The 23,665-nt window shown below is 45.5% G+C and overlaps 1 long non-coding RNA gene across 2 annotated transcripts; it reads right to left on the bottom strand.

Moving 5' to 3' along the window:
* Window positions 1–5,467: 5,467 nt before the first annotated feature.
* On the bottom strand, window positions 5,468–21,484 carry LOC129037859 (uncharacterized). Of its 2 annotated transcripts, XR_008503003.2 has the most exons (6): window positions 21,041–21,373; window positions 17,795–17,998; window positions 13,972–14,060; window positions 10,348–11,515; window positions 9,700–10,205; window positions 5,468–6,387 (listed from the first exon to the last, which is right to left on the bottom strand). It is a non-coding gene; the product is annotated as an uncharacterized LOC129037859 (long non-coding RNA). The 2 variants fall into 2 exon arrangements; XR_008503004.2 differs by lacking the exon at window positions 17,795–17,998 and having other exon boundaries at window positions 5,471–6,387; window positions 9,700–9,851; window positions 21,041–21,484.
* Between the last annotated feature and the right edge of the window lie 2,181 nt (window positions 21,485–23,665).

Raw genomic sequence — 23,665 nt, forward strand, 5'->3', positions numbered from 1 at the left:
CCTTTGCTGCTGCACGGCATCTAGCTGTGCAAACCGAAGACCCACCCCCCCCAACATTAATTTTCTTAGATGTGATAATGTTTTATGTCAGAAAGAAAATTTTAATCTCACAAGATACATGTGAAGTATTTAGGGATGAAGTATCCTGGTGTTTGCAACCAACACGGAGTACAATTAAGCGAAGGGTATATGGGTGTTTGTTGGACTATTCCTCCAACTTTTCTGTAGGTTATACTTTCTTTCCACATAAAAAAGAAAAAAATGATGCTTATCTGGTGAATTTGGTGGTGCTCTTCACCAGTGATGAGTGAGGGAAGTTTGTCAATAACTTATAATTGCTGCGCTGTCTTTGGATTGCTCTATTTTCAGTAATAATCACTAAACTGACACAGTGTGGGAGACTCACTAAGGGTCCTGTGCTAAGCCATTCTTAACGTAATACTCCTCAAAATTGAAGCCACTAATATAAATAGATTAGTTGTAGTTGTCTATTTTTTTTTTTTTTTTTTTGAGATGGAATTTTGTTCTTGTTGCCCAGGCTAGAGTGCAATGGCACAGTCTCGGCTCACTGCGACCTCCAACTCCCAGATTCAAATGATTCTCCTGCCTCAGCCTCCTCCCGAGTAGCTGGGATTACAGATGCGTGTCACCACGCCCAGCTAATTTTTTTTTTCTTTCTTTATTTTTAGTAGAGACGGGGTTTTGCCATGTTGTCCAGGCTGGTCTCGAACCCCTGACCTCAGGTGATCTGCCCACCTCAGCCTTCCAAAGTGCTGCAATTACAGGTGTGAGCCACCGCCCCCGGCCTGTAATTTGTCTATTATCTGTGATTCTGTTCTCCTCTATTTGGATGGAAAACAAAGCACTAATGATGGATGTAAGCTTTGTGAGCATTTTTTCACCATGAGCATTGATTCATTCAATGAGTTTGCACTGGGAAGCTACAATGGCCTGCTACAGTCACAGGGGATTCAGTGGACAGGATATGGTGCCTGCCGTTATGGAGATTATATTCTGAGTAGAAGCATTAGAAACAAGCACTTAAAAAATCTACAAAGAGTGATTCTACTTATTCACTGCTCTTTTATTAACTCTCATTATATCTACCAGGACACAAGCTGAAGATGTTTACAATACCATAAAGCAGATGTCAAGATGGCTCCTGCAGGTCAGGCATGGTGCCCGATACCTGTAATCCCAGTGCTTTTGGAGGCCAAGGTGGGAGGATCAGTTGAGGCCAGGAGTTGAAGGCCAGCCTAGGCAATATATTAAGACACCATCAAGAAAGGAAAGAAAGAAAGAAAGAAGGAAAGAAAGAAAGAAAGGAAAGAAGGAAAGAAAAAAAGAAAGAAAGAAAGAGAGAAAGAGAGAAAGAAAGGAGGGAGGGATGGAGGGAGGAAGGAAGGAAGGGAGAGAGGGAGGGAAGGAGAAGGGAAGGAAGGAAGGAAGGGAGAGAGGCAGGGAAGGAGAATGGAAGGAAGGAGGGAAGGAAGGAAGGAGAGAGAGAGAGAGAGAGAAAGAGAGGTAGGAAGGAAGGAGGGAAGGAAGGAAGGAAAAGAAGAAAGGAGGGAAGGAAGGAAGGAAAGGTAGGAAGGAAGGAAAGAAGGAAGGAAAGGTAGGAAGGAAGGAAGGAAGGAAGGAAAGGAGGGAAGGAGGGAGGGAAGGAAGGGAGGGGAGGGGAGGAAGGAAGGAGAGAAAGAAAGAGAGAAAGAGGGGAAGGAAGGAGAAAGGAAAGAAAGAAAGAAAAGAAAGAAAGAAAGGAGGGAGGGAGAAAGAAAGAAAGATTAGTCCGTATGGTGGCGGTATATACCTGTAGTTCCAGCTACTCCAGAGGCTGAGGTGGGAGGATCATTTGAGCCCAGGAGTTGGAGGCTGCAGTGAGCCATGATCACATCACTGCACCCCAGCCTGGGCAACACAGCAAGACCATGTATGGAAAAAAAAAAAAAAAAAAACCTGGCAGTGCCCCATTATTTCTAGTCTCCTGGTATCCATACCCTCATTTAGTCCCCTTCTATTAACATCCTGCTCAATAAAGGTCACCTTATTTTTGGAATTTAAAGTCATAAGAATGGAAATGGATGAAGTGACTTATGAAGTAAGCGTGGATAGAAGAAAGCAAGCTCCAAAATCTGAGCCCTTGGGACTTAGTCCATTTGGGTGGCCACAACAAAAGACCTCAGCTTGGGTGATTTATAAACTGCAGAAATGGATTGCTCACAGTTCTGGAGGCTGGGAGTCCAAGATCAAGGCACTGGCAGATTCTGTATCTGCTGAGGCCTCTGTCTGTTACACAGATGGTGCCTTCTATGTGTCCTTACGTGGCAGAAGAGCCAAGGGAGGTCCCTTGAGCCTCTTTTATAAGACACTAATTCTGTTCATGAGAGATAAGGAGGACCCTGCAAGAGAGACTAAGAGGGAGCATCCAGAAAGGTAGGATAAATATCAGGTAAATATGATGTCTGTAAACCAAGTAAGGTAAGTTTTCCAAGGAAGAGAGAGAGAGGGAGAGAAGGAGATTAACTGTTTCAAATGCCATTGAAAGTTGCTAGGAATAACAATGAAAATGAGCAATGTGGAGGTCATCGGTGACCTTGATTTAAAAACAAACAAACAAAAACCATTCTGCCCAGGCATGGTAGCTCATGCCTGTAATCCCAGCACTTGGGAGCCAAGGTGGGAAAATTGCTTGAGCCCAGAAGTTCAAGACCAGCCTGGGCAACAGAGTGAGATCCCGTCTCTACAAAAAATAAACAAAATTAGCTGGGCATGGTGATGCACGCTTGTAGTCCCAGCTACGTGGGAGGCTGAGATAGGAGAATTGCTTGAGCCCAGAAGGTTGGGGCTGCAGTGAGCTGTGATCACGCCACTGCACTACAGCCTGGGTGACAGAATGAGACTCTGTCAAAAAAACAACTCACTGGGTGCGGTGGCTCACGCCTCCCAGCACTTTGGAAAGCACTTTGGATCACAAGGTCAGGCGTTTGAGACCAGCATGGCCAACATAGTGAAACCCTGTCTCTACTAAAAATACAAAAAACTAGCCAGGCATGGTGGCCGGCACCTGTAATCTCAGCTACTTGGGAGGCTGAGGTTGCAATGAGCCGAGATCACGACGCTGTACTCCAGCCCAGGCAACAGTGAGAGACTCCGTCTCAAAACAAAACAAAACAAAACAAAACAAACAAACAAACAAAAACTTGTCAGAAGTGTTAAGAGAAAGAACCTCTTTGGAACGCGTTAATGAATGAGAAAACATAAACTGAAAGCAGTACCTAGACACATCATTTTGAAAGAATGTTGCTGTAAAAGGAAGGTGATAAATGAGGTAACAGAGGGGTAAGTGGAGTCAAGAAGGAATCGTTTTGGGATGGGGGAAATAAGAGTACGCTTGATGAGGATTAGTATAATACGGTAACAAGAGGAAATTTTATAGCCCAGGGAAGGGACAGAATTGCTAGAGTGATGTCCGTGAGTAGGAGAAGGTTGGATGGGATCATGGGCTTTGGGAAGAGGGTCAATTCATCCACACCAGCAAGGGAGAAGGGAGCGTATATGGGCACAGAGGTAGGTGTGCTGGTGGGAGCTTGTGGCACTTGTGATCACTTTACTCTTTACCAGCCTCCAGAACTGTGAGAAAATAAACTTCTGTTGCTTAAGCCAAAAACAAAAAAAAAGACACCTCTTATTACTGGTTAGATGACTGTGTTTGCTGAATCAACTGAAAAGCTTTGTCTGAACAACTCCCTACAGGCTGTCATTTGGCAGAGAATGTGAGAGCCTTCAATAAACTTATCCGGGACCTCCCTGTCGTCTTCTTCTCACTGAAACCTGGCTCCCTGGGACTCGGCCTTCCCTGAGCATCTCAAATGGTGTTTTCTCTCCTATAACCTTTGTGCCACTGAAACTAGGGGTAGAGTAAGTCTCTTCCTCATTCCTCATCACTGCTTCAAACCATCTTCCCTTTCATCTTCGCAGATACATCCAGCTACAAATCTCACGCCATTATCAGACTCTTCCACACATTTTTCCACTTTGTACGCAGTCATCTGCTGGGGTCACACCCCCATTCCTTGTAGAGATACACTGCCACTCTAGGCAATACACTTCTGCCCCAATTCCTGGTGATTTCAGTGTCCACTTAGACGACCCCTCCTCCAATGACCCCTTTGTCCACCCTACCTCAGCGGCTCACTTCTGTGGCCATATCCTTGACGTTGTTGCAACCAAGTAACAACAACCCTGACAGAACATCAATTGCCACAACTCACTCTCCTCCTCACCACCATCTTGGCATTCTCCCTCTCGTTTCTCCAACTCCAACAATCCTTTGACCCCATTGGGACTTTACCTATGATCCTATCACCCTTTTGCTTCTTTCAATGCTACCATATCCGTTCTTCCCTTTATTCAGCTAAGTTCTGTGCTCAGTTATTATCATGGCGTCTTGCTTGAACCCTGAGCTCTCTTGCCCTCTCTTCTCCGTCACTTCAGGCGGCTCCACCACAACCCTGGTGAAATCCAACTCTGCCTGTTCCATGCTTGTGCCTATAGAAAAGCATCCAACCCTGCAGAATATTTTAAATTTGTGGTCACTCACCTATGTGGGCCTTGTTCATTCTCCCTGTTTCCTAGAAAATTATTTCATTACTTATTCCTCCCTAAGCCTGTAAACACCCATCCTCCTGTCAGCTGTCACTGTCAGCTGATAACATGCACTCCACTTCTCTGAAAACAGTAAAGCGGCCAGGCGCGGTGGCTCACGCCTGTAATCCCAGCATTTTGGGAGGCCGAGGTGGGAGGATCACCTGAGGTCAGGAGTTCAAGACCAGCCTGGCCAACATGGCAAAATCCTGTCTCTACTAAAAATACAAAATTAGCCAGGCGTAGTGGCACATGCCTGTAATCCCAGCTACTCGGGAGGCTGAGGCAGGAGACTTGCTTAAACCTGGGAGGTGGAGGTTGCAGTGAGCTGAGATCACACCACTGCACTCCAGCCTGGGAGAAAAAGTGAGACTCTGCCTCTAAAATAAAATAAAATAAAATAAATAAAATAAAAAAATAGACTTGTGACAATGGAACATATTAGTTCTGGCACATACTAGTTGATTTAAAAAATAGTAGCTGCCATTTTTGCACTTGCAATGGTTTGTGTTATTCAATTAATCAACCAGGATTGAAAACCAGGTATCAGGTGGGCCAAGAAAAAGGTCAGAAGAGGTGCTGTCCACAGAGACAAATCTGAGCAGAGGTTTGAATGAGGGGAGGAGGGAGCCGGAGCTGCTTGAGGGGGCTGACGGGGTCTGGAGGTGGGGTGGGGGAGGGGCGATTTAAGGGTGGAAGGGAGCCGCAGGCTCTGAGGTCGCCTGTTCCACGGCTCCACCTGGTGGAAATCATCCTTGCAGAGCTCAAGCTACAGACAAACGCAAGGAAAAAAGATTTAATACTCAAATATTGCAGCCAATACTTCTGTTATGAATGTTTAAATGTAGTGGTGTTCTTCCAACTATTACTTGTCTTTCAGAAGTACACATTTAAATTTTTTTGCACCTTTGTTCTTAGATCGTTTTGCGGCATCAACTTTTCTCCTGAAAAGGGTTCCTGAGCCCGCTTTTCTCCAGCCTCGGAGGCAGAATATTTGTGGAGTCGAATCAGCCCTGCTCAGTAGTCCAGCAAACTCTTTTCTTTTTAAACTAGTATCTCGCAAGCAAACTCTTCTTCCACATCCCACAACCCAACTCCTCATCCCCACAAACACAAAGGCACCTCGCACCACATCTTACTGCTGCTTCTCGGCCCCCAGCGCACATTCCCTTTGCTCTGCGACATTGCACCTGGGAGCTCCACAGCTGCATTTCTGTCTTGCCGGCTGGCTTGGGTTCTATTCTGGCGGAGATTTGAAGGCAGTAGGAGGAGGGCAGGACTGCCTTTTTCTGGTTTGAGCGCTGCCCCGCAATAGCGCTTCTCCTTCAGCAGCAGCTGGTTCCAGCCTCTTGTTTCCCCTCAGCGCTAGCGTCATTGCTTCCCCTAAACAGATCAGCAGCAGCCGTGTGCCCTTCTCAGAGGTCTGAGCCCCAGCTTCATAGGGCCATGTATTAGCTTCCTAGGGGCTGCCGTAACCAATGATCGGAGATAGTGTCATTTAAAACAATAGAAATGTATTCGCTCACAGTTCTGGAGACCAGAAGTCAGAAATCAACTTGTTAGCAGGGCCGTGCTCCCTCTGAAGGGTCCGGGGAAGAATCCTTCCTCGCCTCTCTCCTAGCTTCTGTGGTTGCCAGCAATCACTGGCGTTGCTTGGCCTGTAGCTGCAATACTCCAATCTCTCTGCCTCTGTCTTCGCACCATGTCCTTCCCCTTGTGTCTTCTGCGTCTTTCCATGGCCTTCTGATAAGGACGCAAGTCATTGAATTTAGGGCACACTCTAATCTAATAGTTTTTTTTTTTTTTTTTTTGAGACGGTGTCTCACTCTGTCGTTAGGCTGGAGTGCCCTGGCCTGATCTCGGCTCACTGCAAGCTCCGCCTCCCGCGTTCGAGTGATTCTCCTGCCTCAGCCTCCCGAGTAGCTGGGACTACAGGTGACTACAGGCGCCCGCCACCACGCCCGGCTAATTTTTGTATTTTTAGTAGAGACGGGGTTTCACCATGTTGGCCAGGATGGTCTCGATCTCTTGACCTCGTGATCCACCCACCTCGGCCTCCCAAAGTGCTGGGTTTAGAAGCGTCAGCCACCGCGCCTGGCCTAGTAGAACATCTTAACCTGATTACATCTGCGAAGACCCTATTTCCAAGCAAGGTCACTTTCAAAGGTTCCAGGTGGATGTCAATTTTTGGAGAACACTACTCAACCCGTGATTGCCTCCTCCACCAAGCCTCTCAGTTCCAATAACTCTAGACTCTTCTCTTTGTTTCCTCCAACCCTTGAGGGAAGAAGTTATTTTATATTAGCATGGTGCTTTCATTTTGTTTGTTCCGCTCTTCAACACGTTACCAATTACCTTTAGTGAATTCCCTCCATTGAAATAACATTATGTGGTTTCTTCTTTCCTGATTCAACCCTGACACAGTGCTTGTTACCGGGAGAGGTTCTAGGAAACAGACTATCAAAAATGAGAGTCTACAATCCCAGCATTTTGGGAGGCTGAGGCAGGTGGATGGCTTGAGATCAGGAGTTCGAGACCAGCCTGGCCGACATGGAGAAACACTGTCTCTACTAAAAACACAAAAATTAGCCAGACGTGGTGGTGCACACCTGCAGACCCAGCTACTCGAGAGGCTGAGGCATAAGAATCGCTTGAACCCTGGTGGTGGAGGTTGCAGTGAGCCATGATAGTGCCACTGCACTCCAGCTTGGGCCACAGAGTGAGACTCTGTCTCAAAAAAAAAAAAAAAAAAAAAAAGAGATACTGTAACGAAGAGTGACATGTACCTGTAGTCCTAACTACTCAGGAAGCTGACACAGAAGTATCGCTTGAGGCCAGGAGTTTGAGTCTTGTTATGGTTTGGATCTGTGTCCTCACCCAAATCTCATGTTAAATTGTAATCTCCAATGTTCGAGGTGGGGCCTGGTGGTAGGTGATTTGTTCATGGGGACAGTTTCTCATGGTTTAACACCACTGCCCCTTGGTATTGGAAGGTGAGTGATATCTGGTTGTTTAAAAATGCGTGGCGCCTCCCCCCTACCTCTTCCTCTTGCTCCCAGCCATGTGAAGTGTTGGCAACCCTGTTGCCTTCCGCCATGATTGTAAGTTTCCTGAGGCCTCCCCAGAAGCCAAGCAGATGCCAGAATCATGCTTCCTGTACAGCCTGTGGAACCGTGAGCCAATGAAACCTCTCTCTCTATATATAAATTACCTAATCTCAGGTATTTCCTTCTAGCAATGCGAGAACAGACTAATACAACGCTGAAGTGCACTATAAGCGTGCCTGCAAAGAGCCTCCATTCTGGGCAATATAGCAAAACCCCATCTTAATAAAGAAAAGAGAGAGAGATTCTGGGATTAGCTTGGAAATGCCACTTGCCTTAAAAAGAGTGCTGAGCTCCTTGCAAATGGGACAGTAATGCATGTCATGCCATAGCATTATGATTAATTACATTATCACCTCTTGTGATTGTGATGAAATGCCTAATAAAGCAACTATTAGGAGACCAGTTAGCTGCTGCACTTGACCACTTTGTTAGTAATGATTACAAGGGCTACAGACTGTTGTATTAGTTTTTCTTTGCTAGATAATGAAGTACCACACACTTAGCAGCTTAAAACACCACCCACATTGGGCATGGTGGCTCACACCTGCAATCCCAGCACTTTGGGAGGCCGAGACAGGTGGAGCGCTTGAGATCAGAAGTTCGAGACCAGCCTGGCTAACATGGTGAAACTCTGTCTCTACTAAAAATACAAAAATTAGCAGGGCATGGTGGCAGGTACCTGTAATCCCAGCTACTTGGGAGGCTGAGACAGGAGAATCACTTGAACCTAGGAGGTGGAGGTTGCACTAAGCCAAAATTGTACCACTGCACTCCAGCCTGGGCGCCTGAGTGAGACTCCATCTCAAAACACACAAAACACCCATTTATCAGTTCACAGTTCTGTAGGTTGTAAATGCAGTATAGTTGTGTCCCCTGCTCAGGGCCCTACAAGGCTAAACTCGAAGTGTGGGCTGGGAGCTGTCATCGGCCACTATCGGCTGCCTCTGTCTTCAAAGACAGCAATGGAGAATCTAGTTTGCTTTGAATTTCTCTCATGCTTTAAATCTCTGCTTTCCTCTTTCTCTGACCCATAGACCAGGATTTAGAGGGCTGATATGATTAGGTCAGGCCCACCTAGATAATCTCCCTTTTGATAAACTCATAGTGAACTGATTAGTACCTTTAATTACATCTGCAAATTTTTTTTTGTCTCAAAATATAACACAATCATGGTATTAATATCCCATCATATTCACGGGCTCCACCTACACTTTAGGGGAGAAAATTATACAAGGTCTCTACACCATGGGTGAGAATCTTCAGAGCCTTCTTAGAATTCTGCCTACCACAGATGGTGTATTTTGGACTACACTGAAGGGCTCACAGGGGAACAAAAAGATAGGCTCAAAACACTGAACACAGAGAACCAGAGTGTGTCTATGGTATCCCTTAAAAAATTTTGTTATTTTGTGTAGCTGCAAGGTTACTCTCATTGAAAATAAGAACTTGATTGTGTGGGTTGCAGAATTATAATGTAAGTTGACTTCACAGACTTGCCAAGTCTCCTGCCAAGAGCACTGATTGGGAAGGATAGACACATCTGGGTGAACTTAGGTAAAGCTAAGAATTTTGAATCCCTGAGTCACTGTGTATTTCTTGCCAGGAGAAGCAACGCTTCTTCATATGTGTAAGGACATTAGCTTTCTCTTGCTTGAAAACCTTATGACTTTGAGGCAGTTATCTTGCAAGAGGATGCCTATTCTCCCCAACAACCACTCCTTCACTCTTTATTGCTTTCAGACTTTTAATGGAGTCAGAGCTCAGCCTATTTCAGAGAGAAAAGCACAACACGTGTCCCAGGAAGAGATAATTCATTTTTCAAAAAATTGCAAGCTTTTGCTAACATATCTTGGCAGGAACCTAAAAAATATATGTTGGGATGGATTCTAAAGGTTATAGAACAGATTAACATTGCATTTGGTCAGTTTATTAATGGGGATGTGCTTACTGGGAGTTCTGGATTTCATGTGTCCGCTCAAGCATCTAGAATTGGCTGTAACAATTTGATGGATTCAGTGGGCAAAACTTGGATTCAATGGTTGCCTATATCCAATAAAGTTAAGATATCAAACTTTCCTGGTGTGATGCCAAGGGAAGAATCTAAAAGCAAAAGGGAAAAGGAATGCTGCAGTGGACAGAAACGTTAACCAGGAGCCACCCCCGCCCCAAACTCACACCCTGAGATGGCCCAGAGGACGTTCCCTTCACTCTGTGTTTTGATATGAACCATGAAGTGTCCCAGATATTACCCCACTTGCACGATTATGTATTAGCATACGTGAATATGACAGAAAACACATGGCACCTGGGTCAGGGAAAACTATATTGATAAATCTTTCCTTGAAGAGGATCTTGATGTCCACCTCTACTAGGTCCACCACTGTGCTGCTCAAATCTACTTCTTCATCTACATCTGGGGAGCAGCTCCTCCAGCCTTCCAGTGGGCCTCTCTTCCTGGAGGAAATGTAAAAGCAGATGGCTTAGAAGCACAAGCTACAACACCTGCTGCTGCAGCTGGTCTCAGGGCCATGACTGATACTTTTCATTTTCCTCCTCCAATCCCCATTCTAGATTCCCCCTCACCTCTGCAGCTTACCTCTTGGCTTATCCAGTGGTGTGACCCTGATCCTTATTCCCATGGGGTCTGAACTCTGGCCACCATGCCCTTCCCAAAAGTGTTCCTGCACTTGTCTATCTATCATCACAACTGGCCACGGGAGTACCATGGGTTGCAAAAGTGGATCAGTGGTGCCACACGTCTTCCCTGCCCTCATAGTGGAACCACAGCCTTTCTTCTTCCGCTGATCAGGGTCAATTAGCCCTGCCAAGACTGTGGCTCTTCTCTTTTATTGCTGGTCCCAATTATAAGAAGCCCAAAATCCCCAGGCAGCAGGCATAGCTGCAATGTAGTGGAGACTTTTGCTGTGTCCCCTGATAAAATTATGCCCACTTTTGACCAGGATTTCTAGCACTGCAGAAAGAGGCTGCAGGGACAGGAAGCAAGACACTTCTGCTTCATCCCTTGGTTCATGACCAATATATTCTTCCTACTGGGGAGCCATCTCCTTATCAATGCTGTGTGATTCAATGTGTGTATGTGCCATCCTGGAGATGATGTCTCATTCTCATAGAGTGTTGCCTCTAAGCTGGTACTTTAACGGGGCCATCTACAAGTTATTCCAATGCCTTATAAGTCTGTAGCTTCTGGATGATGTGACAGGTGATACAGTCAGTTGACATCACGGTCATAGGCTTGGCTGGTCTGACTCAATCCTGGTGAATCAACATTCCTTCAACCTTCAAATAGTGGTACCAGAGGAGGCTCCATGGCAGGAAAGGTCAACCTATGCCTGCAATACATGCCTATTCCTGTTAGAACAAATCTCTGTCTTCCCAGAATAGAAGCAGCCCAGTGTAGTCAACTTGCCACAAAGCTACCAGTTGGTCTTCCTGTGGAATGATGTCATATCAACAGATCTGCATCGGGCTCCCTTGCTGAAAGTTTTGACATTCCACGGCAGCAGTAGCTAAATCAGACTTGGAAGTTGTTTTTCTGCTCACTCATGTGGCTGCTGTCAGTTGGGAGCTAAGCTGGGATACCTCGGTTCTGCTCCACATGACTGTTCTCCCCACATGGTGTCTTGTCCCCCAGGGCCTCCTTTTACAGCAGGATAGCCTTGCAGAATCGGGGGAACAGGTTTGAAAAGAACAAGCCCAATGTGCACGCACCAATTAAGCCACTACTTGCATCATGCTCTGGTGTCCTATTAGCCAAAGCAAGTCACATGAATGAGAATGAGCTTTTCCTCAAAGCATGAGAAACTAGGCCAAAGCAAACAAAAGGATCTTAGACAGACACACACACGCACGCACGCACACACACACAGAAATTCTTTCTCTTTTATTTATTTGACCACATCAGCTGCTAAAACGTTAAAAGCAAATAAGATGCATTTTCCATTTTGTGATTTTAGAAAAATTTACATTATTACAAAAGTAGTACATTCTTGCCTGTGAGTGTAGGTGATTCATTGCATACAATGCAGTTCTGCTCAGAGCATGAAAGAGGCTACAGGGAATTACGAAAGCAATTTCATTTACAATAGTATCAAAAAGAATAAAATACTTGAAAATAAACTTAACCAAGAAGACAAAAGACTTGTATGCTAAAACTTTAAAACATTGCTGAAAGCACTTAAAGAAGACACAAATAAATGGAATGACATCTGTGCTCATGATTGGAAGATTTAGTTTTGTTAAAATGTCAACAATACCCAAAACAATCTTAATGTAATCATTTAGCAAATGATTATGATTATGATTTCATATTTGTTGGGGGCATAAGAAAATCATACGCATTATGATTACATTAAGCAAACTTAATGTAATCCCTATTAAAAATTCCAATTAAAAATTTATCCTAAAATTTATGTGGACTCTCAAGGGACCCTGGATAGCCAAAATAAGCTTGAGAAAGAAGGACAAAGCTGGAGGCATCACACTTCCTGATTTCAAAATATATTACAAGACGAGAATCGCTTGCCAGGAGGCGGAGGTTGCAGTGAGCTGAGCCTAGATTGTACCACTGCACTCCAGCCTGGGCAACAGAGCAAGACTGTCTCAAAAAAATTTTTTATGTATGTATAAATTTTATGTGTACATACATAAAATTTTTTTCTACATACATAAATTTTTTTAGTCATATATAAATATATATATATGTTAACAATAATCAAAACAGTGTGGTACTGGCATAAAAACAGACATATAGACGAATGGAATAGAAGAGAAAGCCCAGAAGTAAACCCTTGCCTATATGATTGAATGACTTTTTACACGGGTGTTGAGACCATTCAATGGAGAAAGGAGTCTCTTCAACAAATAATATTGGGAAAACATTAAAGTCCACATGCAGAAGAATAAAGTGGGACCCTTACCTTACACCGTATGCAAAAGTTAACATAAAATAGATCAAAGACCTAAATGTAAGGCCTAAACTATACAATTTCTAGAAGAAAACATAGAGGGAAAGCTTTACGATGACATTGGATTTGACAATGATTTTTTGGTTGTGATACCAAGAGCACAGGCCACAAAAGTAAAATAGATAAATGTTTTGTTTGAGACAGGGTCTTGCTCTGTCACCCAGGCTGGAGTGCATTGCCATAATTATGGTTCACTGCAGCCTCAACCTGCCAGGCTCAAGCAATCCTCTCATCTCAGCTTCTCAAGTAACTGGGACCACAGATGCACGCCACCACACCTGGCTAATTTTTCTGTGTTTTAGCAGAGGCAAGGTTTTGCCATGTTGCCCAGGCTGGTCTCAAACTCTTGGGCTCAAGCAATCCACCCACCTCGACCTCCCAAAGTGCTGGGATTACAGGTGTGAGCCACCAGGCCCAGCCATAAAATAGATAAATTATACTACATTAAACTTAGAAACTTCTCTGCATCAAAGGACACAATCAACAGAGTGAAAAGGCAACGAAAGGAATGGGGAAAAAAATGTTTGCAAATCATACATCTGATAAGGGGTTAATATCCAGAATATATAAATAGCTCCTACAACTCAACAACAACAAAAACAAAACAATCTGATTTAAAAATGTGCAAAGGAGTGAGGTGCAGTGGCTCATGCTTACAGTCCCAGCTACTGGGAGGCCAATGTGGGAGGATCACTTGAGCCCGGGAGTTGGAGACCAGCCTAGGCAACACAGTGAGTGATATGGCTTGGCTGTGTCCCCACCCAAATCTCATCTTAAATTGTAGTTCCCATAATTCCCATGTGTCACGAGGGAACCAGTGGGAGGTAATTTAATCACAGAGGCAGGTCTTTCCCGTGCTGTTCTTGTGATAGTGGATATCTCACAAGATGTGATGGTTTTATAAAGGGAAGTTCCCCTGCACACGCTTTCTTGCCTGTCGCCATTTAAAATGTGACTTTGCTCCTCCTTTGCCTCCCTAGCAATGTGGAACTGTGAGTCAATTAAACCTCTTTGTTTTATGAATTACCCAGCTTCAGGTACGTCTTTATGAGCAGTGTGAGAGCAGACTAATACAGTGAGACTGACTCAAAAAAAAAAAAAAAAAGAGAGCAGAGGACTTGAATAAATATTTCTCCAAAGAAAATAAACAAATGACCAGTAACACATGAAAATATGTTTCCCATCACTAATCACTAGGGAAATGCAAATCCAAACCACAATGAGACACCACTTACTGTGTGTGTCTCGTTTTCTTTTTTCCTTGGGCTGCATCTGGGTCCTGGTAATACTCCTTCCATTGCGCAACTAATTCAATGTTTGAACTCTGGAAAGGAACACAAGTGGATATAAAAAGTTTCAAATTTGACATTGATAAAAGAGTTGGAAATGCACATGCAGTAGCAGCAGATTTTGGTACCCTGCATCCTGCCCTTGGGCTTGCCTCTGATTTCAGCTGCTGCTATGGTAGACAGTTCCATGAGAGCTCAGCTGCCTGCTTGCCTCAAGCCTATGCTCTACAACTCTGCTTTTCTGCCTTCTCCAAAGCATGTGAGCCTCCGAAGTGCATCATATGCATGGAATTAATGCATCTGGGGGCAATCTTCCCACGACAGAGGATGAGAGCCAATGACAAGTGCCCCAGCTCCCAAATGCTGGGAGGAATTCTGTACACTTCTTAGAGGTGCTGGTGGAATCAGCCCGTTGCTTAGAGCAGCAACCTGGAGAATGGCCATATAGTTAAGCTCCTTTTACTCTAGAAAAAGATAACAAAAGGTTGAAAGCAATTACCAAGCAATTGAAATCTGAGTATGAATGCCAGAGAACCTCTTTGGAAGTGTACAGAGAAACTCTCTTTTGCATTGGGAGGCCAGAGAAAGCTGAGGACCAAGGCTAAGAATTAATCATCTGAGACCAAAGAAGGTGACACTCCCAACCATGCCAGATCTGCTGTGGCAAGTTCAGGGCCCTGACTGGGGAAGAATAGGACTCTTACATATAGGATGCAAACATCTGTGTTGATGCCCTACCCCTTGAAATTCTAGTTTCCTCTAGACCCTCCAACCCCACAAATGTGGGCTATCCCTCCATAGCAAGAGCCAGTTCACCCCTGGCCTCATTGCTTGAAGACAATGCAGAGGCCTCTTCCCTTCAAGACACTTGTGCCCTCCACCCAGGATGAGCCCCAGCTTCTTTCCCGGATACCAGTATAGGTTTAAATTCCAGCATAATCCAGCTGAGGTTGCACTGGGCCTTATAAGGGAAGAAAGGGCTTAAACTCACAAAGAGCTGATGACCCAGGTAACAGGTACCAAAAAGTGTCAGGGGGTATGAATAAGACTGGATTCTGGGAGTACTTGGTCAAGGGGGCCAGAGCATAAATGTGGATGGGGGAAGAGTCTATTGATTGGAGAGCCCTGGCCAGAGATATAGGATTTAACCCCCCAGTAAAGACCCCAGGAGATGATATACACTTGGAACTAAGATGACATAGTGAGTTTGGTGCCCTCCCCACCTCCTGCAAATCCAAAAGATATGTCCACATCCTAATACCTAAAACCTGTGAAGGTGACCTTATTTGGGAAAGCAGTCTTTGCAGAATTAAGGATCTTGAGATGAGCTCATCCTGGATTATCTGGGTGGGCCCTAAATCCAATGACAAGTGTTTTTATAGGAGACACATAGATAATGGAGAAGGGGGGAAGGCCATGTGAAGGCAGCGGCAGAGACTGAAGTGATGTGGCCACAAGCCAAGGAATGCTGGAAACTACCAGAAGCTGGAAAAGCAAGGAACCAATTCTCCCCCTAAAGCCCTGGCGGGAGTGTGGACCTGATGACACCTGTCAGAGCACAGTTTCTGTTGTTTTTACACCATCCAGTTTGTGGTCATTTGTTACGGCAGCCACAGACGCTAGTACAGATGGCTTTCAGACCATGGAAAAAGAGGATGCCCATGCTAGGTAATGTTAAAATGTCAAAAGTGCCAAGTCAGACAGTGGACTAAGGGATTGTAAGATTCAGGGGGGTGTGTATAATAGAGTGAATTGCTATGCATGACTAGATCACTTACCATATATTTATGCTCCACAGGAAAGCTCAGAGAAAACATCCTCCACCAAGACGTAAAGCACCCACATCACTCAGAAGCTCAGTGGTGGCTCTCTTCTGCCAGTCTGGGCAGACAGTTGGAAAGGTTCAACAGAGCTGGGCTTACCGATAGCAAGTGGGATGACAAGACCCTAAAATAGGAGAACTAGGTGGTGGCACTTAATCCTCAGAAGCCAGGTGGAAGCCATGACTGCAATCAGGGAAAAGCTCAGAAAAGCAGCTGAGGGAGCCTGGACCACAGACGGCTATGGAGATAGTTCACAGAGGACCACATCCCTAGCAGCAAAATACACATGCAGACAGGGGTGCTTCTCAACCTGTGTCATAGGAAGAAATCCAGGATGGATAATCAGCAGACTGAGGATGGGTGCTCCAATAAAAGTCAGGACCACCTGCCCAGTTTCTGAATAAGACCCAGCTTTCAAACCCTGAAGCCCCTGACTGGGAGGAGGGCCAGGTATCTAAGAGAAAGACCCTGTAACACCCTGGCAAATGGGCACAGTCATGATTTCCTGAGTCCTTCTGCAAGGGGACCTAAGATCTCACAGAACTGTTCACCAGGGAAGGGGAAATACTCAAGTATTTGAAGTATTTTGGAGGACTGTTGGAACAGGGTCAGAAGTGACATTGATACCCTGAGACCTGCCACAGCATTGCAGCTGCCCGCACTGCTTCTGTGGGGCACATGGTGACCAGGTGATCCATGGAGTCCTGTCCATGGCATGGTGGCTCACAGTGGATTCAGTAAGACTACAGGCCCACCGGCAGTCATGTCCTCAGTCCACAAATGTATAACTGGGGTAAATATTCTCAGAAGTTGGCATAGCCTCCCCATTGGGTCTTTGGCCTGTGGGGTGAGGGCATTCCATGGGGAAAGCCAAGTAGAAATTTCTGAAATTGACCCTATCCACTCTGCCAAGATAGCAAACAAAATAGATATATTGTGTGTACTTCAGCTGGGGGGGAGGGGACTATGGGAGGATGGAGAAGAGGGCATTATGAGATGCACACAGGGAGATGGAGGGAGATCGCCAAAATTGGTGCTACCTGTAAGAATCTAAAACATGGTGGATTGGTGCTCCTTGTAACATCTCCATTTATTTATTTGTTTGTTTTGAGTCGGAGTTTCGCTCTGTCTCCCAGGGTGGAGTGCAGTGGCATGATCTCAGCTCACAGCAACCTCCACCTCCCAGGTTCAAGCGATTCTCATCCCTCAGCCTCCCAAGTAGCTGAGGCTACAAGACATGCACCACCATGCCTAGCTAATTTTTGTATTTTTGTAGTAGAGACGGAGTTTCACCCTGTTGGCCAGGCTGGTCTCGAACTCCTGACCTCAGGTGATCCACCTGCCTTGGCCTCCCAAAGTGCTAGGATTACAGGCATGAGCCACTGTGCCCAGCCATCCATTTCATTAACCAGTCTGGATCATGAGGAATCCTGGTTTGTCTTGGGATAGTAGATTATGCAACTCAACCAAGCAGCAGACTCAAATTGGGCCAGATATGGCACGTTGGCTGCTTCGAAGAGATTCATGCAGCCTCAGGTACGTGGTATGCAGCCATTGATTTTGCATTTGATTTTCATTGTGTTCTTTTTCTATCCCCATCAGGAAATATGATCCAAACCAGTTTACATTTTCATTCATTCTTATTATTATTTTGCAGTTCACAATGCACATTCACAATTTTGTCCCAGGGCTAAGTTAACTCTCATGTCTCTGTCATAATACAATAAAGAGATTTAAACTCTGGGGACCTTGTGCAGAACATCACAATGATCCACTACATCAGTAGCCTTTCCTAAGGGTAAATCAGGAATACCTGATTTACTGACATGGGATCCAGAGTAACAGTGCCTAGGACATTCTAAAGAGAACGAGGTGAGGCAGGGGCCGCATAACCAGGGGACCTGCTGATCCCAACCATACACTTCATCACCCAAAAAGCTAGTGACCTGATGGGAGGTGAGATGAACCCCTGGGTTGCCACTATGCCTACAACTTGGGGATGACACCCCACAGGGCCAGGCACTGTCCTTCAACATGTGGAATGTACTTTGCCCTTTATATGGTTCCAAAGTATTTCAGTGATACTGAATCAGAAACACAGGGCTAGTATCTTCCTCTACTGTTTCCAGTTTGTAGCTTTTGATGGTGATCTGAAATGACCACCCAGCAGGAAACTTAAATGAAGAGCTAGTACATTAAATGCAACACAAATCATTGTAATTCACAAGTTAACCTGCAGATGGTGCCATATTATTGCTGTGTCTCTTTGTTTATCTTTTTTTTTTTTTTAAATACCTCCCTGACCACTGTGGATCAATATCTGTTTGGTTGTGACAAACTCATGAGGAAAGACCAGTCACTGAGTCCCAAAACATTTGGAGTTGAATTTTTACTAATACTGTCTGATGTGCAACCTTCCTTCATGAAAAAAAAAAAGATGCTCAGGACAAATAGCTAATGCATGTGGGGCTTAAAACCTAGATGACGGGTTGATAGGTGCAGCAAACCACCATGGCGCACATATATATATATATATATATCTATGTAGCAAACCTGCACATTCTGTACATGTACGCCGGAAGTTAAAGTTAAAAAATGGAAAATAAAGCTTAAAAAAATTGCGGTCTAGCCCTTCACAGAAAAAGGCTTCTGACTCCTGCTTTAGGAGAAAGCACAAACAAGGAGGTAAAAATAAACAGTGCAATCAGACTTCTTTTGGACCCTAAGCGTTTAATTATGGAAGATGAAGGGGGAAAAAAAACAGAAGAGGAAAATAGAGCTAAGTGGAAAAAGTCTTTGAAAATTTAGTAGAGCCAGGTGCGGTGGCTCACACCTGTGATCCCAGCACTTTGGGAGGCTGAGGCAGGTAGATCACCTGAGGCCAGGAGTTTGAGACCAGCTTTGCCAACATGTTGAAACCCCGCCTCTACTGAAAACACAAAAATTAGCCGGCTGTGGTTGTGTGTGCCTGTAGTCCCAGCTACTCGGGAGGCTGAGGCAGGAGAATCGCTTGAACCTGGGAGGTGGAGGTTGCAGTGAGCCAAGATCATCTAGCCACTGCACTCCAGCCTGGGCGACAGAGCGAGATTCCGTCTCCAAAAAAAAAAAATCTGAAATCCAAAATGCTCCAAAATCTGAACTTTTTGAGCACCAACACGACGCCACAAGTAGAATATTCCACACGTGAGAACTCTAATACAAGCTTTGTTTCATCACAGATTTAAAATGTTGTATAAAATTACCCTCAGGCTATGTGTATAAGGTATATATGAAAAGCAAAGACCAATTCTTGTGTTTAGACTTGGGTCCCATTCCCCATATCTTATTATGTATTTGCAAATATTTCAAAATTTGAAAAAATCTGAAATTCAAAACACTTTTGGTTCCAACCATTTCAGATAAGGGATACTTAACTGTAGTACAAAAATGCACTTTATAAATTTTTTTTCTTCAATTTTTAAGTTCAAGGGTACACGTGCAAGATGTGCAGGTTTGTTACCTAGGTAAACGTATGCCATGGTGGTTTGCTGCACAGATCATCCCATCACCTAGGTATTAAGCCCAGCATCCATTAACTATTCTTTCTGATGTTCCCCCTCCCCCTACACCCCTGGCAGGTGCCCATTGTATGTTACTTCCCCCCATGTGTCCACGTGTTCTCATCAATCAGCTCCCACTTAAAAGTGAGGACATGCAGTGTTTGATTTTCTGTGTTAGTTTGCTGAGGATAATGGTTTCCAACTCCATCCATGTCCCTGCAAAGGACATGACCTAATTCCTTTTTATGGCTGTATACTATTCCATAGTGTACATGCACATTCTTTATCAGTCTATTATTGATGGGTCTTTATCAGTCTATCATTTGGGTTGATTCCATGTCTTCGCTATTGTGAACAGTGCTGCAATGAACACACATGCGTATGTATCTTTATAATAGAATGATTCCTATTCCTTTGGGTATATACCCAGTAATGGGATTGCTGGGTCAAATGGTATTTCTGCCTCTAGGTCTGAGGAATTGCCACACCATCTCCCACAGTGGTTGAACTAATTTACACTCCCACCAACAGTGTCAAAGCATTTCTTTTTCTCTGCAACCTCACTAGTGTTTGTTGCTTTTTGACTTTTTAATAATAGCCACTCTGAGGGAAGATGGTATCTCATTGTGGTTTTGATTTGCATTTGTCTAATAGTGATGTTGAGCTTTCTTTCACGTTTCTTGGCCACATGTACGTCTTCTTTTGAGAAGTGTACTTTATAGATTGAAGACTCTTTAAACTTGAAAACTTTTGATTTAAAAATTTTTATACTTTTTTTTTTTTTTTTTTTGAGACAGGGAGTCTCGCTCTCTCGCCCAGGCTGGAGTGCAGTGGCTCGATCTCGACTCACTGCAAGCTCCACCTCCCAGGTTCACGCCATTCTCCTGCCTCAGCCTCCCCAGCAGCTGGGACTACAGGCGCCCGCTGCCACGCCCAGCTAATTTTTTGTATTTTTAGTAGAGACAGGTTTCACCATGTTAGCCAGAACGGTCTCCATCTCCTGACCTCATAATCTGCACACCTCGGCCTCCCGAAGTGCTGGGATTACAGACGTGAGCCACCACGCCCCGACAAAATTTTTTATAGTTTTTATAAGTGACCCCACTTCCACCAACCTTCACCTTTGGACGCTGGAAAAAGCTTTGGAGATTTGCATTTGCACCCAGACTTCATCCCTTACTACCTTGGCGCCCTGCACTAGAAGCCTCCATTTTTATTCTGTAAAAGTGAAGCAATAACATCAATCTCATTGATGGAATGAGGAATAAGCTAATCCATTCAGGCAGTTTATTTAGCAATTGTAGGAAATTAATGAAAGTTTTTTCTCTCTTCCCTTGCCTCTTTTACACTAAAACAGGGTGGACTGTGCATAATTTAACCCTTCCTTAATAACACAGATGTTTTTGAGATGAGTACTGCTTTTTTTTTTTCACTGAGCTGTGGAAAAGCAGAGAAGCAGAGATGCTTCAGAAATTGCTCTGTAAAGTTGAATGTGGATGTAAATAGGCAGCAGCTGCTGCCTCCTCCTTTCCCAAGACTCAGCCCCCATTTCTAGTAGTTTCATTTAGAATCCAAGAGACTCTGGGCCTATACCTTCCCTCTAAATGACAGGCAGTAATAAAAGATGACGCCAACAAGGTAAAGGTAGCTCACCTCTAATTCCAGCACTTTTGAGAGGCCAAGGCAGGAAGATTACTTGAGAGCCATGACTTCAAGACCAACTCCGGGAACAGAGTAACACCTGGTCACTTCCAAAAACGTAAAATGTAGCCTGGCAGTGTGTCCAGAGTTAGTGGGTTTGTCTCACAGGCTTCATTCGCAGATCTTTGCAGTGAGCATTACAGCTTTCAAGGAGGTATGTGTAGAGATTTTCGTTTCCCCCCCCACCGCTCTGGAGTTACTCATTCCTTCTGCTAAGTTCAATGATGTTCCTGGTTTGCAGACGTGAACCTACAGACCTTCACAAACACTGTTAAAGCATATTAAAAAAAATAGACCCAAACACAGCAACAACAAAACTTACAAAAAATAAATAAATAAATAAAAAATAAAAACAAACACTTCCATACTACACACGGCGCTCCGCAGCTGGTTGCCACTGCCCGCTCCTGCAACCTACTTTTATGCTCTTATATGGCCCCACCCGCATCCTGCTGATACGTCCATTTTACAGAGAGCTGATTGGTCCTTTTACAGAGAGCTGATTGGTCCATTTTGACAGGGTGCTGCTTGGTGCGTTTACAATCCCTGAGCTAGACACAGAATGCTGATTGGTGCATTTGCAATCCTCTAGCTAGACATAAAAGTTCTCCAAGTCCTCCCCAGATTAACTAGTCGCAGAGCACTGATTGGTGCGTTTACAAACCTTGAGCTAGACAGAGGGTGCTAATTGGTGCATTTACAATCTTTAGCTAGACACAAAAGTTCTCCAAGTTCCCACTAGGTGAGCTAAACACAGAGCACTGATTGGTGCATTTACAAACCTCGAGCTAGGTACAGGGTGCTGATGGGTGTGTTTAAGAACTTGAGCTAGACACCGAGCACTGATTAGTGCATTTATAATCCTTTAGCTAGACAGAAAAGTTCTCCAAATCTCCACCCAATTAGCTAGGTACAGAGTGCTGATTGGTGCACCCATGAACCCCAAGGTAGACACAGAGTGCTGATTGGTGCATATACAATCCTCCGGCTAGACATAAAAATTCTCCGAGTCCCAACTCTACTCAGGAGGCCAGCTGGCTTCGCCTAGTGGATCCAGCGCCAGGGCCGTGGGCGGAGTTGCCCTCCAGTCCCGCACTGTGCGCCTACACTCCTCAGCCCTCGGGCAGTTGATGAGACCGGGTGACAGCAGAGGAGAGGGGCGACAGTTAGGAGAGGCTTGGGCCGCCCAGGAGTCCACCCCTGGGGGCTCGGGCATGGCGGGCTGCAGGTTCTAAGCCCTGCCCCGCGGGAGGTGGCTGAGGCCCGGAGAGAATTTGAGCGCGGCGAGGGCGGGCCAGCAGTACTGGGGGACCCGGCGCCCCCTCCGCAGCTGCTGGCCTGGGTGCTAAACCCCTCACCGCCTGGGGCCGGCAGCGCTAGCGGCCCCTTCCAGTGCGGGGCCCGCTGAGCCCGCGCCCGCTCGGAACTCGCGCTGGCCGGCAAGCGCCGTGCGCAGTCCCGGTTCCTGCCCGCGCCTCTCTCTCCACACCTCGCAAGCCACACCTCCCCGCAAACATAGGGAGCAGGCTCCGGCCTCAGCCAGCCCAGGGAGGGGCTCCCACAGTGCAGCGGCAGGTTGAAGGGCTCGTCAATCTTGGCCAGAGCGGACAGCCAGGCCGAGCAGGTGCTGAGAGTGAGCTAGGGCTGCTAGCACGTTGTCACCTCTCAGCATGGTGGCACGCACCTGTGGGCTCAGCTATTTGGAAGGATCACTTGAGCCCAGGAATTAGAGGTTGCAGTGAGCTGGGATGGCACCACTGCACCCCAGCATGGGTGTCAGAGCAGCAAGACTCTGTCTCTGAAAAAAGATAAAAATAAAAGAGAGAGATGAATTGTGCCCAGTGGCCCTAGAGGTAGGGCCTCCACTATACCACATATGGGATGGGGCCTTGGGTCACAGAATAGCATCCTTTCTGGAGTGTCCTGGTGGAGACACATGTTTTCACAGTATAGCAGCAGAGTTAACTGTTCCTCACTTCCTGCTTTTGATGGTTTTGCTATTTTTCATGTCTGTTTTTCTAATGGTTCTAGCACAGCTCTTACTAAGTCAAGTTGAGAAGCTGGCCAAGTGGCTTCCATCCCTTTGCCCTTCCTCCCCACCCGGCAGCTCCGTGGGGCAGTCAGGGGCATGGGCCTGGGAGCTGCCCTGGCTGATGTGAAAACAGGCTCCTTCCAGTGTGAAATGGGGCCAGTAATCCTTGCCACCTCTGCTCTTAGGAGGTTTGTGTGCAGTGGCTGTTCCCTCCAAGTTTTCCAAAGTGCCCACGGAGAGTAAAACGGTGAATGAATCTAAGCCAAGGCATCATGTAGGAGTCAGTGGCTCACAATAATTAGTGGTGAGGTGTGCCTGAAGATACAAAATGTGTCATTAAAACACACACAGGGGCACCGTGGCTCACATCTATAATCCCAGCACTTTGGGTGGCTGAGGCGGGCAGATTACCTTAGGTCAGGAGTTCGAGACCAGCCTGGCCGACATAGTGAAACCCCATCTCTACTAAAAATACAAAAATTAGGCGTGGTGGCACATGCCTGTAATTCCAGCTATTTTTGTTGGCAGGGGGTGGGGGGGGGGGT

The sequence above is a fragment of the Pongo pygmaeus genome, chromosome 5 (genome assembly GCF_028885625.2).
Source record: "Pongo pygmaeus isolate AG05252 chromosome 5, NHGRI_mPonPyg2-v2.0_pri, whole genome shotgun sequence".
Lineage (NCBI taxonomy): Eukaryota > Metazoa > Chordata > Mammalia > Primates > Hominidae > Pongo > Pongo pygmaeus.